The following is an 8,767-nucleotide window of genomic DNA, read 5'->3' on the forward strand; positions in this document are numbered from 1 at the left end:
CGTCAGCCTCTCCTCATGTCTCACTTCCATTATCAGCCTTTCCTCAAGTTTCTTTCCCTGCGCAGCTCCTCTCCACCGTTCTCTCCCTCTCCATCCTGCTCAGACCCATCTCATCAGTCTCTTAATCCCCAAACCCCTCCCTACCAGTCTCTCTCCCCCATCCAGCCCCACTCTACCACCAGGGTCTTTTGACCAGCCCCTTTCTCTCCATTTCAGCTGCCAAGCCACCAGTTTCCACATCTCCTTATCAATCGCTCTCTCTTTCCAGCCTTCCTCTACCAATCTATCTCCAGCCCCTCCCTACCAGCCTCTCTTCCTTTCTTCCCCCCCCCCCCCCCCCCAGCACTATACTTTGTACCATGTCTCAAGTGAATTTCACATAGTTGTGTGTATTATTAAGACTTGGTACAGAAAGTCATTCTTTGAGAGGGATCAAGATGGCAGCTTGAGAGGAGATGCTGCTTTTATGTGCTTGGTTATTTTTATCTTTTTCTATTTCTTGTGATGGGCCAATGCAAAGGTATGGTTTCAGCAAGCATCTATGCCAGACTATGTGACAACTGGAACTCCCATATTCTTGGATGTGTGTGGTGCTGGTAATGGTGATGAAATTGCCAACGGCCTGCAGCCTAAGATACTTCTCAGCCCCGAGGTCAGAACTGCATTGTAACCCCCAGTCTGTGATCCTGTGTTTCAGGAGTGCTCCCCTGTGGGGAGGGTCTACGGAGGCGTCTAAGATCACAGTGAATACTGGTCTCGTGAGAGCAGATGGCCCTTTCGCGGACGGTTGCTACTTTAACTGTTGAGAGAAGCAGGAGCAGAGAGGATTGCTGCTCCGGTAGCTTCAGTGGCCACAAGCAATGCAAAGGAGATGGATCCAATTTTGGGGGCTACAGCTAACATTTCCAAGGCAGTAATTACAATGCACTCTATTTTGTCATCCAGATCTTCTTTAATAAAACCAGAAGTTATTATGCTTGAAGGTGTATAAAATGCTTTAGCTGCCCTTGAGCAAACCATGGCCTTCTTGAGGACTCTTAATTTGAATATGTACTTGAGAATACACTTTCAGGAACTCAACTATCTCAGGTGCAACCTGCCTCCTCTCACCTACCTAAAATATGCTCATGCCCCACCCCCACCCCCACCCACCTTTCCAATTTTGCCACTTGGACTTGTAAGAGACAACTTTGTCACACCATAATTTGAAAGAAAGATCTTAATTGAATCAATATGGCTGCAACATACAACATACAACATACAACAATTCAACTACTAAACATCAGTTACTAAACATCTTTAATCCCCAAGGGTGACTATGCCTTTGCCTGCTGAATTTCAATTCATAAATGCTCAATAAATATCAATCTCACTGTAACTTTACGCCATTGGGGATGCAAGGCCATCGAAGTCTCGCCCTGCAGGTTATCCTGCAATCTGATCCTTAATTACCAACAGGCCAATACAGTACAGTGCGCTCCGACGAAGCGCACTGTTAGCCTGCTCTTGGACGCACGTTTTCCCTTACCCCTTATTCAGTAAGGGGCGGAAAACGTGCGTCCAACCCGCGGCACCTAATAGCACCCTCAACATGCAAATGCATGTTGAAGGCCCTATTAGGTATGCGCGCGGGATACAGTAAGTGAAATGTGCAGCCAAGCCGCACATTTTACTCTAAGAAATTAGTGCCTACCTTTTATGAATAGGAACCACATCCACCCGTCTCCAGTCCTCGGGAACTACTCCCGACTCCTCAGCTATATAACATTATTTTCTCATATGCCAACGTATGTATAGTATTTTCCACAAAAATGCTTAATTTCTTAATTAAAGGATACGAAAAATATAAGTGCAGAAAAAGCTTTTTGCTCTGATTCATATATAGTCTTTATTTTCTTTTCAAACAACGGCTGCTCCTTTTAGAACAACGAAAATTTCCCAACAAAATCCCCCAACACGGACCGTGTTTCGCCAGTCCGGCTGCCTCTGTAATGCAAACACAGGTACAAATAGACCAAAATAACCCCCGCTTCCGCCCGCGCCGTGATTCACTAAGCTTTGCGGCATTAGTGAATGCAGGCCAAAATGAGGTATTTTATGTGCCTACGTGCTAGTTAAATATCTCACCTCGGTCATACACACAAGATCGACCTTCACCAAGTACAGAAAGACCACAAATTACAAATATGGAAACAAACTGGAATGAAAACCCAAAAAAAGCCGCTCTGCATGCAGAGCAAGCCTGGAGAAATGGAAACAGAAATATAGCACCTAACAAAGTCCCAGGATCTGCAATAAATGCACACAAACTAATCCGCACACAGTTACACCTGCATTATAGCAAGCACTCAAATGGAACAACCCTATCTATAAAAAGGCAAAACTACAAATATTAAACCAGGCCCTAAACACCAATACCCTTCCCATTAGGTAAACAGAAAAAGCCAAGCTGTTATAGATTCCCACACAGAAATAATTGTAAAACTATATGAAAAAATGTTTCAAAACAGCTGATGAATAGAACATCATCTAACAATTAAAAACTCTTTAAAATTATTAAAAATTCTTCAAACACAAATAAAATATTTCAAACCAGACACATCATATATACTACCCAATAATTAAAATGGTAGTCAATCAAGAAAAACGAACTTAAAAAGCCACCTTTACTTACCCTCTCCAGCAGTTCTCCTTTCCCTTGCAGGCCACACCAGAAGCAGCAGTAGCGGCTGAAGCTGTCCTCACGGTCCTCTTCCTTAGGGACCACAACCAGTCTCTTCTCTCTCTCACACACCAGTCACACCCTCAGGACCAGTTTCTGTCTCTCACACACCAATAGTCTCCCCCACCAGTATCTCTCTCTCACACACACAAGCACACACTTACCAGTCATTTCCCTGATCAGTCTTTCTCAAACATACACAAGTCACCTCTCTGACCAGTCTCTCTCAATCACACAATGCTCTCACTCTCTCTTACTTACACACAGGCTTTCACTTACACACAAGCTCACAATCACACACATGTCCCCTCTCTCTCTCACAGCCACAGCCAGCCAAAACCATGCTCCATCTCTCTCTCGCACACACACATTGACACACACAAGCACCCTTCCTTTCTCTCATATATACCACACACATACAGAAGCACCCTCCCTGTCTCACATACATGCCACACACACACAAAAGCACCCTCCCTGTCTCAAATACATGAAGCACCCTCCCTGTCTCACAATCACACCACACACACACACACACAGAAGCACCATTCCTTTCTCACATACTCACCACACACACACATACACACAGAGAAGCACCCACCTTTTCTCACATACCACATATACACACACAGAAGCACCCTCCCTTTCTCACATACACACCACACACACACACACAAGCACCCTCCCTTTCTCTCTCACACACACACACACACACACACACACACAGAAGCACCTTCCCTGTCTAACATACACACACACACAGAAGTACCCTCCCTTTCTCATATACACACCACACACACACAGAAGCACCCTTCCGATCTCAAATACACACACACAAAGGCCCCCAGCTGAATCGTCTTCGGCCCGCCGGCCTGGTCTCCAGTGGCAGCAGCCAGTGACTGCAATCTTTGGCCCCACTGGCCTAGTCTCCAGTGACGGCTAGCAGCGCTGGTCTTCATTTCTTCGGCCCTGCTGGCCTGGTCTCTGGCAGTGGCTAGCAGCGCCAGTCTTCATTTCTTCAGCCCCCGCCGGCTGCATGTAGCATGCGACACACCTGCCAGTGCGTGGTGATACACCAGTTGAGAATTACTGGTCTAAAAAATAGAAATCAAAATGTATCAAGTAAGATTTTGTTTCAGTGTTCCACACAACATACTCTACAATTATAAAAATGTTGTTCTGAAAGGAATTCAAAATGTATAAAAATAGTCTTGATTGCATAAGTCATAACAACATAAGAACATAAGAAATTGCCATGTTGGGGTCAGACCAAGGGTCCATCAAGCCCAGCATCCTGTTTCCAATAGAGGCCAAACCAGGCCTCAAGAACCTGGCAATTACCCAAACACTAAGAAGATCCCATGCTACTGATGCAATTAATAGCAGTGGCTATTCCCTAAGTAAACTTGATTAATAGCAGTTAATGGACCTCTGTGTCCATTCAGCAAACAAGTCTTCACACCTCTTGACTCAATACTTGATGGAAGCTGTTTTTGCAGCAGTAACGGTCATAATTCATTTAGGATAAGTGTCTACCAACTTTGCACAGCAGGATACTTCAGTATTTTCCCCACCCTCTTGACAGATGAACTCAAGCTCTTCAAGCCTTGCCACATGTTTTTTTGTCTTTTTTTATTCAGATCTGGGCTTTTACTAGACCACGCAATAACGTTCACTTTCTTGTCCCTGAGCCACTCCATTGTTGCTTTTGCTTTGTGCTCAGGATCATTATCCTGCTGAAAGGTGAATCTTCTTCGCAAATCCCAGGTCTGTGTCAGATTGGAACAGTTTTCCTCCAGCATCTGCCTATACTTTGCACCATCCACCTGTCCCTCGATCTTCACAAGCTTCCCTATCTCTGCTTCTGCAAAGCATCCCCACAACCTAATGCTGCCACCAACATGCTTTACTGTAGGGATGGTGTTAGCATGGTGATAAGGTGGAGCACCTCAAGGAAACATTAACTGATTGTGAAAATCTAGGAAAAGTAGAGGAGCAGTCAGTGTGAAAAATTAAAAGGAGATACTGTGAGGGCAATAAATCTTTTTGTTAGACAAGTAAATAAAGGTGCAGTGTCTTGTAAAGCCTTCACACCCTTGTACATTTTTCACAGATAACACAGCAAACATCACCATGCTAACTCCATCCTTCACTATAACTTTACTGTTACAATGTAACAATTGTCGTTGCATTGAACTCAGATATATATATCCCAAACCTATCCTGGAGACTCCACAGCCTGTCGGGTTTTGAGGATATCCACAATGAATATGCAAGAGATGAATTAGGATATATCTCTTGCATATTCATTGTGGATATCCTGAAAACCCGACTGACTGATCAGGGCAGAGTTGGGAAGCCCTGATGTTATGAACTGAGTAGGGTGGAGAGGTGGGGCAGGAGATGTTTTAGAGTGCATAACTACTAGTTAGGGATCTATGTATTTATGGTTTGGTCTGAATGGATTGTCTGTTTTGTTATTTTATGTCTTTGCAATATTATGAATTGTATTTTTGTTGGCTATATTTTATTTGCATCGCAAACCAAGATGATATTTGTTGAAATAAAATACTGCCTGTAATTGTGGGGATAATTACACTATTGAGAATGATTACATTTTAAATTATTCATCAGAATTCATTGTAATTAGTACAAGGATTCATTAACTTAGGGAGGCAAGACATATGCTTGGCTCTCTCTTCTCCCTCTCTCAATAAAACAACACACACTTTATGGCATTACAAAAGGCCGCAGTTTATTTCTCATAACCTGAGCCCGCACAACTACATTTTTTACGATTGTAACAATTATAACAATGCCTCCCCCCCCCCCCCCTTCCTTCCGTGCCTCAACCACCATGTCCCAGTGGTAAGGCATACAATCCCTCCCCTTTCTTTCTTACCCCGCCTCGTCCCAGTGAGGGTAATCCGTGGCCTTGAGCTTCAGCCCCCTTGCTTGTTGGCCGTCTCGTGTAGCAGCCCCCCCAACTACACGAGATTCCACCCCCCACCCCAGGCCCTTTTTAACAATGCATTATTGACAAATACAACTTGGGCTCGGGATTCCGCCACCAACAAGGACGACCCAGATCGTCCTTGTTCTCCGAATGTGGCCCTTTACTGTCCTACAATCACTTTTTCCAATCCTTCCTGCAAGGCATTGTTGAACAGATCCATGCCTACCTCCGACAGGTGCACTCCATCTCCCCTAAACAGCCCCTCATCCACATCCCATGCCCTCTCATGCCTGAGCCAAACCCCCCCCCTTGCCATCTACCTATCTGTTCAATTTCTTTACACCCCTCGTCCACAAGGGCTCTTCCCTGCATTTCAAGCAAACAATTACATCCGACCAGCCCACCATGATGCTTGGCCACTTAATCATGACCATTGCTAAGTCCTTCCTAATACATGCTACTAATTCTCTACATGAGCACCGCCCTATATTATTGCCCCCTAAATGTATTAATATAATTTTTTGCACCCCCCAAACTTCCACCAGCTCCTGCAGGAGGGATAACAACTCAGCCCATCTCATTCCCCATTTGCCAAACCATAAAATCCTCCAGTTCAACCAATCCAGGTGCAGATGCTCCCCGTACGGTCTTCGCACTGCCCGTCGTTGTGCCAGTGGATAAAGAAGTGGCCCACGACCCAAGCACACTCCTGAGCTCTGAAAACCCCCCTCCGCTCTGTAAAAGAAGAAAGTCCAATTAATAACCCGAATAACCCACTCTTACCCCTGCACCTGGTTACTTATTTCCTAACGTAGGATGTGAAAGCTTTTGATTTCCATCTGCCAATAGCTTTGATTGCAGCCTCTGACATGCCGCTTTCAGTCGCCATAGTCGTCGCCCCTATACGAAAAGAATGAGAACTGTAACATTCCACATCCCAACCCAGTCTGCCCACTACCGCTTTCAAAACTTTTGTAAATTGAAAGCTGGTCTTCGTGGACTAAGGAGGAGCTCGTCACTCTGGGGCGCACCTTTGCATAATTGTGTATGGTCCGCACAGGGCACACCAATGCATTCTCAGCTGGGATTAGCTTGATAAATTGGCCTTTTCCTCTTTGGTCAGTCTTCGATTTTTGCACATAAATAGTAACTATGCCCTCCAGCACCCACACCTGATTGACCATTAGCCCTGCTCCTGCTGCATTGTCCTTGGAACTTGCCACCAACTCACTGATCCTTGTTGCCCCAAAGAAGGCCAATGAAAAGGCCACCCTAAATAACAAAACCTCATAACTCGACCAACACACCAAGGCCAGCTATTCTGCAATGCAAATTAAGTCTGGATACCTGATGGGTCACCTCTTGTCCCCTTCTCCTTCCCGATCCCTCTGCCATCCCCCTAGTACCCGCTTAACAATGAAGCTTACAGCCGGGTTCCCCCAACCTCTTAGCTTCTGGAAAAATGAAAAACCCAAGACAAAGAATAACCATTGCCCTTTGCCTACAGTATAAATTGCACCACCAACTCCTCTCTAACCAGTCCTCCTCTTTATCCTGTCGACTGTAGGAAACCACGTATGCTGCCCAAGTGGCTGGGGCCATGGACTTCCATATTAATCTCCATTCTTCTTCCTATCTAACCTCCAAAGGTGCTCCGGAAAATGCTCCGCCTTCAACTTCGCTTATGGGGACAACGCTCTGAAGACCTTTCACTTGAAACGAGAGACATTTTGAACTCCTGGGACATGCCTAGCTTTAATGCTAACATTCCCCTACTAACTCCCGTAACAGGGCAGAAACCTTCAAACACTTTGCTGACAAATGGTTAATCACTTGCACCACCTCTAGATTATCACACCAGAAGACCACTCGCTTGTTACTTAGCTTGTCCCCCCCAAATCGCTAACGCCACTACAATGGGGAATAACTCCAAAAACATAATATTCTTGGTAATGCCCTCCAATACCCAATCCTCTGGCCTCGGCTCGGCACACCACTGTCCCTGAAAATACACTCCAAAACCGGTGGACCCCGCTGCATCAGAGAACAGCTCAATATCCTGATTTGATATCTCGCTGTCCAGTATCATACAGTCTCCGTTAAAAGACTCCAAGAACACCTCCCAAACCCCTAGTTCATTCTTAATCTTACACATCACCCTTATAAAATGATGCCCCGCACAAATTCCCACTGTAGATGCTGATAACCTCCTTATTAAAGCCCTCCCCATCGGAATGACCCGGCAGGCAAAATTTAGTGACCCATTCAAGGACTGCATTCATCGCAAGATTATCTTGGTCAACCTCCTCACCTTCTGCACTATTTCCCTCAACTTTTGCACTTTATCCCCCGGCAATCGCGACACCATTGCTTGCCTCTGAGTCCAACTCGATGCCTAAAAAGGTCAACTGCGTGGACGGCCCTTCTGTTTTGTCCGGCGCAATTGGCACACCTAACCATCTTGCCACCTTCATAAAACCTTCTAACTGCTCCCGGCACTGATTGGACTGACTGGCCCCCACAAACAAAAAATTGTCCAGGTAATACAACATGCGCTCACAGTGCATGTGTTGCTCGGTGACCCATTGCAAAAAGGAGCTGAAGGCTTCGAAGTAAGCACACGATACCATGCAGCCCATAGGTAAACAACGATTTAGGAAGTACTGCCCTTCGAAGGAAAACCCCAGTAACGGCATGCTCACCGGAAGTATGGGCAACAGCCGAAATGTGGACTCAATATCCACTTCTGACATCATCGCACCCCGTCCCGCCTTTCAGACCAGGTCTAGCGCGGCATCGAATGAGGCGTACCGCACCGAACATTTGCTCTTGGGAATGAAATCATTAACAGACGCACCTCACGGGTAAGAAAGATTAAGGATTAGCCTGTATTTACCCTGTGTCTTCTTTGGGATGACAGGTAAAGAAGAGAGATGCATCCTGCGAAATGGCGGCTCATCAAATGGCCGCATTATGTGTCCTAAGCTCAGCTCTGCCTGTAATTTTGCCCTTGCTATATCCGTTAGCCTCACCACTGACCTTGTATTCTTTATACTACCCCCCCCCCCCCCCCGGACCCGTGTATGGGATCC

Source organism: Rhinatrema bivittatum, chromosome 3 (assembly GCF_901001135.1).
Source record: "Rhinatrema bivittatum chromosome 3, aRhiBiv1.1, whole genome shotgun sequence".
NCBI lineage: Eukaryota > Metazoa > Chordata > Amphibia > Gymnophiona > Rhinatrematidae > Rhinatrema > Rhinatrema bivittatum.